The sequence below is a fragment of the Meleagris gallopavo genome, chromosome 14 (assembly GCF_000146605.3).
Source record: "Meleagris gallopavo isolate NT-WF06-2002-E0010 breed Aviagen turkey brand Nicholas breeding stock chromosome 14, Turkey_5.1, whole genome shotgun sequence".
NCBI classification, from domain to species: Eukaryota; Metazoa; Chordata; class Aves; order Galliformes; family Phasianidae; genus Meleagris; species Meleagris gallopavo.
In genome coordinates, this window is record NC_015024.2 from 9,229,747 (window position 1) to 9,238,026 (window position 8,280).

Below are 8,280 nucleotides of genomic sequence, written 5' to 3' on the forward strand. Positions count from 1 at the left end.
GTCTGAGATCATCTAGTCCAGTCATCCACCTGTCACAAATATTGTCCATTAACCACAGAGCCCCATTTCCACATTTCTTAACACCTCTGGGGACAGTGACTCCACCATTCCCAGGGCAGCCTGTTCCAATGCATTGCCACTTTTTGGAAAACAATTTTTTCCTAATATCCAACCTGAGCCTCCTCTTGTACAATTTGAGGTCATTGGGATCCTTCAAAAAAGTGAAATTTCTACATTTGCTTGATTAAAAAAAAAAAAAAGCATGAAGAAATGTAGCATCTTCCAAGTTACACCCCACGTGGCACTCTTCCAAACCTCTTTCCATATGTTCTTAAGTGTCGAAAGTCCAAATGTTCCATATCTCACTGTCAAATTCTCTGGCTCTCTCCCAACAGCTCTTACAATACAGTTGGGCATTGTCTAGTGAGCATAAATAAATACCTCAGATTGATAATTAAAAATATATTTGATCATCTTATAGATACAAATAGCCAAGGGGTGCAGCGCTGAATGAATCATTCACGCTGACAGATTTTAGAACAGCAGAAGAACGTATTTCTGGTCTCGCTGATGTTGCCCTGGAAATTCTGGTTTGTTGCAGAAGGTAATGCTGAGGAGCTCTGGGACAAGGTGCAGAAGTGGAGACTGACGAGCCATTCAGGGACCTCGCAGCAACTGCAGATGCTACTGACTCTAAGGCAGAAACAAAACCACAGATAGCTTTGATATAGGAGTACCAAAGACCGTAGCCAACACACAGCAGATGTATTGTGTTGGGGCTAAGTGAGAGCTGGGAGGGCGAACATTCAGATTCAGTAACTTTGGATGTTATTACCAGCACATGCTGCTAATTTATAATAAGATTAAATAGGAAGGTTGTTAAAGGCCTTGAGAATTGAAGATGTCCTTCTCTAAAGCTTGCTAACAATCCTTTGCTCTCTTGGGCTGTAATAATGTCATCATCATCTCATGTATGAAATACTTTGGGTGCTTACAGATGCTCTGCCCTCTTTTTTACTGCAGTAATTCTCATTTGTCATCCCCTTTCCCAAGGCATGCTTCTAGGTAATTATCATGTGCTTCAGTTCAGCCAAGGAGGGAAACTGGTGAATGTGTTTCCCTTGCTAGGAGCTATAAAGTAAATTGTAGCAGATATTGCAAAAATCAAATATCCAAGAGGTTTTTCCTCTGATGTGCACTTCACTTGATGGATATTCTTTACTTTCTCCAGTACTACTCCTGATTGACAGCAGGCTGAGAATCCAGCCTCCCATTCACTGACTGATGCAGCTGTTTTGCTGAACCAGCTTCCTGGCTGGGAATGGATCCAGTCAGCTGTGGATAACAAACCCAATAATAGGGGTTTCAAAGATTTCATACTTTTTTTTTTTTTTTTTAATTTATTTTACGAAGTTATTTTTCTTACAAAATCTGTTAGGCAGATGTTAGGAAGTAATTACTATACTATACATGAATTGGAAAGAAAATGCATGTCAGCCATACACTGAACATGTGTGAGTGGCTGGAGCAGAGAAACCAAAGATAAACGAGAAAAAAAAGTAAAATGTATCAGTGCAGAATCTGCCAGAATTTACCATGGGGTTATAAAGAAGAAATAGCACAAGGCAAGCTCTTCTCATCAGCCATAAGTCAGTGCATATCCAAAACGACAAGCCTGCTACCTTCTCTAACAACGGCCGAGTTATACTCACCATTGGTAGATGGAAGTTGAATATGGCTTTGACCAAGGAGGTACAGTTCCCATCAGTTTCCCAGAGAGGCTGTGGATGCCCTGTCCCTGGAAGTGTTCAAGGCCATGTTGGATGGGATCCTGGGCAGCCTGGTCTAGTATTAGATGTGGAGGTTGGTGGCCCTGCATGCAGCAGGGGGGTTGGAGCTTCGTGATCATTGAGTTCCCTTCCAACCCAAGCCATTCTGTGATTCTGTGATTCTATGACTCTATGATTCATCAACACCAAAGAGCCCTCCAGCCCATTACATCAGCAGTCAGTGTGATGGACAGAGCTGAAACATTCCGGCACACATTTTTGTGCTCAAACATCCAAGAGCATCCTTAGATCACTTACTAGATGTAACTAGGAGTGACCATGAATTAAAACTCTTGCCTCCATCAATAAAGTTATTCTAATATAAAGAGACTTCAGACAGTGACGGCAGCAGTAAAAATATCCAAGAGATCAGCATAGAAAGCAAAAACCAGAGGGTACATTTTGCCTCCAAAAATGCAGTTTTCCAGCTGAGGTTTTGTCTGGGACACAATACTCCCTGTACTTGTAAGTCCGGAGGATCTTTAAGACCCAAATTTTACTGTTCGGGTTGTTTGTAGGAGTCTGACAGATAGATTTTGAGATGAGATTGGAAATAGTAATTGTATAATTGGGTAAATAAAATCAGGAGCCCTTAGGAATGGATTCCGCCCTCAGCTCACCTTCAGTATCGAACCCTACTATTCTCTGTCCTGATTTCTCCCCTGCAAAATAAAAATATCCCTCCTGCTGGAAGTGTTTAGAAATCTCAGCTTCAAAGCAGCAAATCAGAGTTAAATAGAATATTTAGGTAATAATAAAAATACCAGGCGTCTTTTATGACATTTTCCATCACCAGCAGTTAATGCATTTCATAGACCAGGCTGGTATAATTAACTTTATCTTCCAGTTGAGCCAGAGCCACTGAGGCCAAGTTAGGAAGTAACTCACCTGTGCCCCCACAACTCCCTTATGATGCATAACACATCCTTGGAGGTTGTGCTGATATTCACGCTTAGAATCAATTTCATTCATTCAAAAAATTCCATAACAATAATTACAGCCCTCTAAAATTCCATCTCAGTGTTTACGAATCTATAAGCACTATCAAAAGAAATGTTATAAAAGAAGCCTTAAAAATCACAAGCCAGCTGAGTGTTCAATATTTCACATCTTAATTGCAATATAAAACCTCATTTTGAGAAATGCAATGAAAGAACTGGGGTTGAGTGCTTTTTTAAACAACATTTGTCACAAAAAAGAGATCTTGAACATTTGGGTTGTCAAGGCAGAAACAAGCACCACAGACACATTTTCCCCTTGTGGGGATTCATCAAGGTTGTGCAGTGCAGCTGTTGTCTTACTAAAAGAAAGTTTCGGCCCCTGGCTGGAAGAAACAGAAACGTAATTATGTTATGATGAGCTGGAAAACATGCAAAGAAAAATTGGAATGCAAAGCATGATAAATGATGCATTGTCAGTTGCAGAACAGCAAGAAAACCAGGCAGCACGATAATAACTCTTCTCCAGGCAGTGCTTCCAGTTTGGCTACCAAAAGAAAGCACTGCTCCAACCACAGCTTTTTGCAGTATTTTGTTGTCCTGGTACAATGATGTTGGTGATGCGCTGGCACTGCTGCCAGGAGGTGCTGGAGCCGTTGGAGATGTTCAACAGCCATGGAGCTGTGGCACTGAGGGACGTGGTTATGGGCATGGTGGGGTGGGGTGGGGTTGGACTTGGTGATCTTAGAGGTCTTTTCCAACCTGAATGATTCTATGACTCTCTCAGTGGTAGCAGGGCTACATGCAGCCCTAGGACGTGCCATCTTGTAGCAGACTCCTCAATGTCTGCCCTCGCAGTGACCAGGACAGGATTTCCCTTCACGTGTTGCAGCGGTGTGCTTGTCTAGGGGACCAGACAGCGGGGCCGGTTCTCATGGTGTAAGCAGATTCAGAGGGAAAATGACTAATTATGGCTCTTTACAGGAATCTTTTCTTTAGAAACCAACACCGCCGGGCCGCAGAGATAAGACGGGGTATTTGTTTTAAGAAAACCCTCTAACGATTAACAGAAAGTTGATGAAAATAATTGCTCAAACCCACCCACCGTCACTGGGGAGAGCGGCTGGCGGGGCTCAGCGTGTCCGGGGAGCTGTTGCTGTGCCCTCTAGTGCACGACAGCTGCAATTTCTCTGCCATTTCTAAATGCCGGCAGTTGTGCACCCGAGAAAAATGGACTTTCTCCCTCCCTTGGTGGGATGCTGGTGAGGTTACGTTGTTCCGGAGCTTAAAAAAAATCCTATTTATTCTCGAGCAGCGAGCTGTTAGGAGATCTTCCCCTCTACAGGCCAAACTTGAGGGTAAAGTTTTTTCAGCCTTTTGGTTTGAATTTGCTACTTTTGGAAGGTGCTGGATGTTATGTTCATATATGCCTCAGAATCTGGTATTAATATTCTCGAGTTGTTTTTTGTTGTTGTTGCTTTAATTAAAAAAAATTACCAACAAAACCACCAAGCCACCAAACTGAAAGTGTATTGCTTCTGTAATTAAAACCAACCAGCTCTGAAATTAGCATCTATGTAGGATGGGTCATCTTCTACACATCAGTTTAAAGGATTGAAACTTGTATTCAAACTGTGTGATTTTAAGCAGATATTTTTGGTCCTGTCAAATAAGTAGCACAGGCAAGGCACTGATTTCTTCTCTCGTGTAGCACTGCTTGCAGACACAGAGTTACAGGTGACTGCTAATGACAGCTGGACTTAAAATATCATTATTACTCTTGTTACCTACAAAAAATAACACTATCTTTATCACTAAATATTTTCATTTTCATGATAAAAATGCTTTATTACTTCATATCAGTTTGCATCTAGGGTTATTAAACCACTTGCAGCTTCCCTTAGCAATTCTATTCCCTCTGACTTGGGAGAATGAAAAAAGAAAAAGAAATTACTGACAAGCGTCAACTGATGGAAGCCTGCAAACAGTTCCTGTGCTGCTCAGGTGCTCTGCAGTAACCTTCAACCTTTCTCCATTTAATGTGGCATCGCTTTGGGAAGAGGTACATGACACTGCAGAACCACAGAGCTAGTTATAAGTCCTTCCAATATTGTTAAACGTGATCAATAAGACACCATCCTTCAGCATTCCACTTCTCAACATAATTTGCCAGACACCAAGTTTGATTTTTGTCTGCAAGGCATTAAAATTGATATTTTACAGGAAAGCACAACCACTTTATCCCAGTGCCCACTCCTGGACATGTCTTGTGTGGGGCAGCCAAAGAGTAGGGCCAAACCAAAACAACAACTGCTCACCGACAGCTTTGGTGACATTGTGTTCTCTGCTTTTCACTCGATTTCAATTGCTTCATGCTCCATCTCTCACCATTTCCCATGTGCTCTCCCTTGTGCTGCTTTCCAGCAGCTCCCTGCCTACTGTCATTTCAAGCATTTTCATGTTGGGGCAGATTCTTCCATCACCACAAACTACTTGGAGATTTTGTCAATGTGTCTTCCTCCTCCCCTATTAATTCTTCCCCCTTTTCATCATCAGAAGTTCTCTGTGAGTTCCTGGTGAGCAGAATGCCCCATGGTTTAGCACCCACTCCCATCAAATTCCCTTCTCAAACAAAAATGCTCCCACGCAATATGAAAACATCAGGTTGTCAGTAGAAGCAGAGAGGCCACACAAAATCTTATCACCTCCACATGCCAACAGGATATGACCCATTAAAAAATCATTTTATGGCTGAAAGCATAATGACAAAGAATGTCCTATCTCAATCTCTTGCCCCACAACCAGAATTACACTTCAGCCCACCACGACATCTCCCACCCATCCTGCTCCCTCCCTTCTTTCTCTGCTTGTTGTGATAAAAACTTTTAAATTCAAGGTTTTTTCCTCTCATTTCAGCAACTTTTCTTGAAGTGTGGATTCTTTTCCTACAATCTGCCTCTTTTGAAGGTCTATCCTTTTCTCTATGCTCCTATGGGTACCTTTGGCATCAGTAGCGATGCTAAACTTAAGCAGTGCTCATTCCTTAATAAAGCAAACATTTTTCCCTGCAGTGACTGAGTTAGTGCACAGACCAAATTATTTCTATTTGTTATTAGGAAGTTGATTTAGCTTTAACAGCATTTCCACAATGTATTTCACCCCCAGAGACAAGAAAAGATGTTGCAGTCTCTTAAATACCACATGCTTGTGCTCATACATCCCTTTGATTTCTCACAGGGAGAGTGGTATGCAATAATTGCTCTGCTCAAGCCTTGTATATTGTTTTTATGTCCACTAGGTGAATCCTTCAGACTCAATCCAGTGCTCTCAGGTGGCTTTTCATTCACAGCTTAAGCTCTGTGCAAGTGGAAGGTAGCTGGTCATTGGTTGCTTCTCACTTATTTTTATCCCAAGATGGGAGGGAGGTGTGTGCTATCCATGCAAAGAAATGTGCCCAAATTCCTGTGGGCTCAGGGAAAGAGGGAGAAGGGAAGGAAGGGGCGGTTCGTGCCCCATTCATCCACTTCTGTGCAGATCTCTGCAGGGAGGTAGCTGGGTGTCAGTGCACTGACCGAGACGGGTCCTCAAAGGCAGGATCTGAGTCCCAGCAAAGGTCATTTCTTTCAGATGCTATTTTTGTCCTGAAGTATAGGCAGCAATCTTCCCTTGTCTCCCCCACCTCGCTGGGAACTCGGATATTCCCAGCACACAGCAGGAGAGGAGCTGCTCCTGGCGTCAGGTTTCATGGAGCGCCGCAGGGAAGCAGCGAAGTGTTCCTGGCAGACCAGCTGTGTGAGCAGGGGAAGAGGGTGCTTCCTTCTTTCCTGGCTTTTTTATCCAGTTATTATCTGATCTGTACCCTTTAAATAAACATACAAGTCCTTGATCCTCCCAGCAACGGAGCTGACTTCAATGGCTCTTTAATAGCACCCAGCCCTGCCCAGACAGTAGCTGGCCCAGTAAATCCTAAACTCTGCATACAGTTCCCAGAGCTCTGTTAAGACCCCAACTGACCTAAATCTCTCACGTTATGAGCAGCCATAAATGTGTGTTTTTTTCTTAAGCAATGCCAATTTTTCTTTTGCGGTATATAACTAAAACCCCCTTTAGGGCATTTAATATAAATGGCACTGAAAGAGGAAGAAGTCTGCTTTTGATTTCCTTTTTCTTTTTATATGGGTCATCTCAGAGGTTTTACATTTATTGTTATTACGGTTTGCATCTATTTCTTTCCTTTCTTTGGAGGTTTGGGCTTGCTGAGCACATTGAATAGCGTTAAAAACCATTACAAAGAGCTGCCTCTCCTTAAAAAGCCATGAGATCTTCAATTATATGCAGGCATGTAAGCAATTAAGTTTGTATTATTAGTGTCATGAAACATACTGAATCTGTGCTCTTAATATAAACAGAATCAGAACCATAGAATCATTCAGGTTGAAAAAACCTCTAAGATCACCAAGACCCACCCCACCATGCCCATAACCACATCCCTCAATGCCACATCTCCATGGTTCTGGAACACCTCCAGGGATGGTGACTCCCTTGGCAGCCTGCGCCAGTGCCTCACTACCCTTTCTGAGAAGGTATTTTTCCTAATATCCAACCTGAACTTTCCCTCGTGCAACATGAAGCCAATAACTCTTGTCCAACAAGAACACAACAGTGTACCAAAGATGAACTCATACTGAGCTTTGATACCCATCTTCTCAAAATACCATGGCTGCTGTCATGAGAAGGGGTTTGTTGGATGGAATGTGAATGAAAACCAGTTACTGGGCTTCGATCTCCTGTCATGCTACTGATAGCATCAATAAATACTGAACACTTACAGTATTAAACGACAAAACTTCAGACTGGGTATTAGGAAGAATTTATAGGAAGAATTTTTTCTCCAAAAGGGTGGTAATGCACTGGCACTACTGCACAGGGAGTGGTGGAGTCCCTGTCCCTGGGGGTGTTCAAGAACCATGGAGATGTGGCACAGAGGGATGTGGTTGTGGGCAGTACTGGTGGCAGGGGGACTGTTGGACTGGATGATCTTAGTGGTATTTTCCAGCCTTAATGATTCTGCGTGATTCTGTGATTCTGTCAAAGCTCAGTATCTGGATGCCTTTGGGCTTGGGGAGCTATTTCAGCTCCTGGGAACCTCGCAGCAACAATTTACATAAGCAAATGTCATATGCCATAAAATATAGCCCAAATTATACAGTTGCAACATATGTATTGCATATAAGTTATGATAATTAGGTGCAGTATATGTGTATAAATTATATCCTGCATTTTTTAAATTGCTTTCCTATACCACAAATGGGGCTGCAAATCAGGGTGCTTGGGTGCACCTCTGAGGCGGTGTCTGAAAGCTCTGATCTTCCTGGTGCGGCTTCAAGGGCTCACCTGGATCCTAAGAGCCAAGTGTGGATTTGGGACAGCGTGGACAGGTTGGCACCGGGACAGCCGGGGGGCGGCAGGGCTTCGCGGTGATGAACCCCTTCCACGTTCAGAGGGAGGGGGTC

At 42.9% G+C, this 8,280-nt stretch overlaps 1 protein-coding gene across 2 annotated transcripts in view; it reads left to right on the plus strand.

The window, feature by feature from the left end:
• The window catches only part of MGLL (monoglyceride lipase), an 88,213-nt gene that overhangs the window by 28,274 nt on the left and 51,659 nt on the right, over window positions 1-8,280 (plus strand). The window lies entirely within an intron of this gene.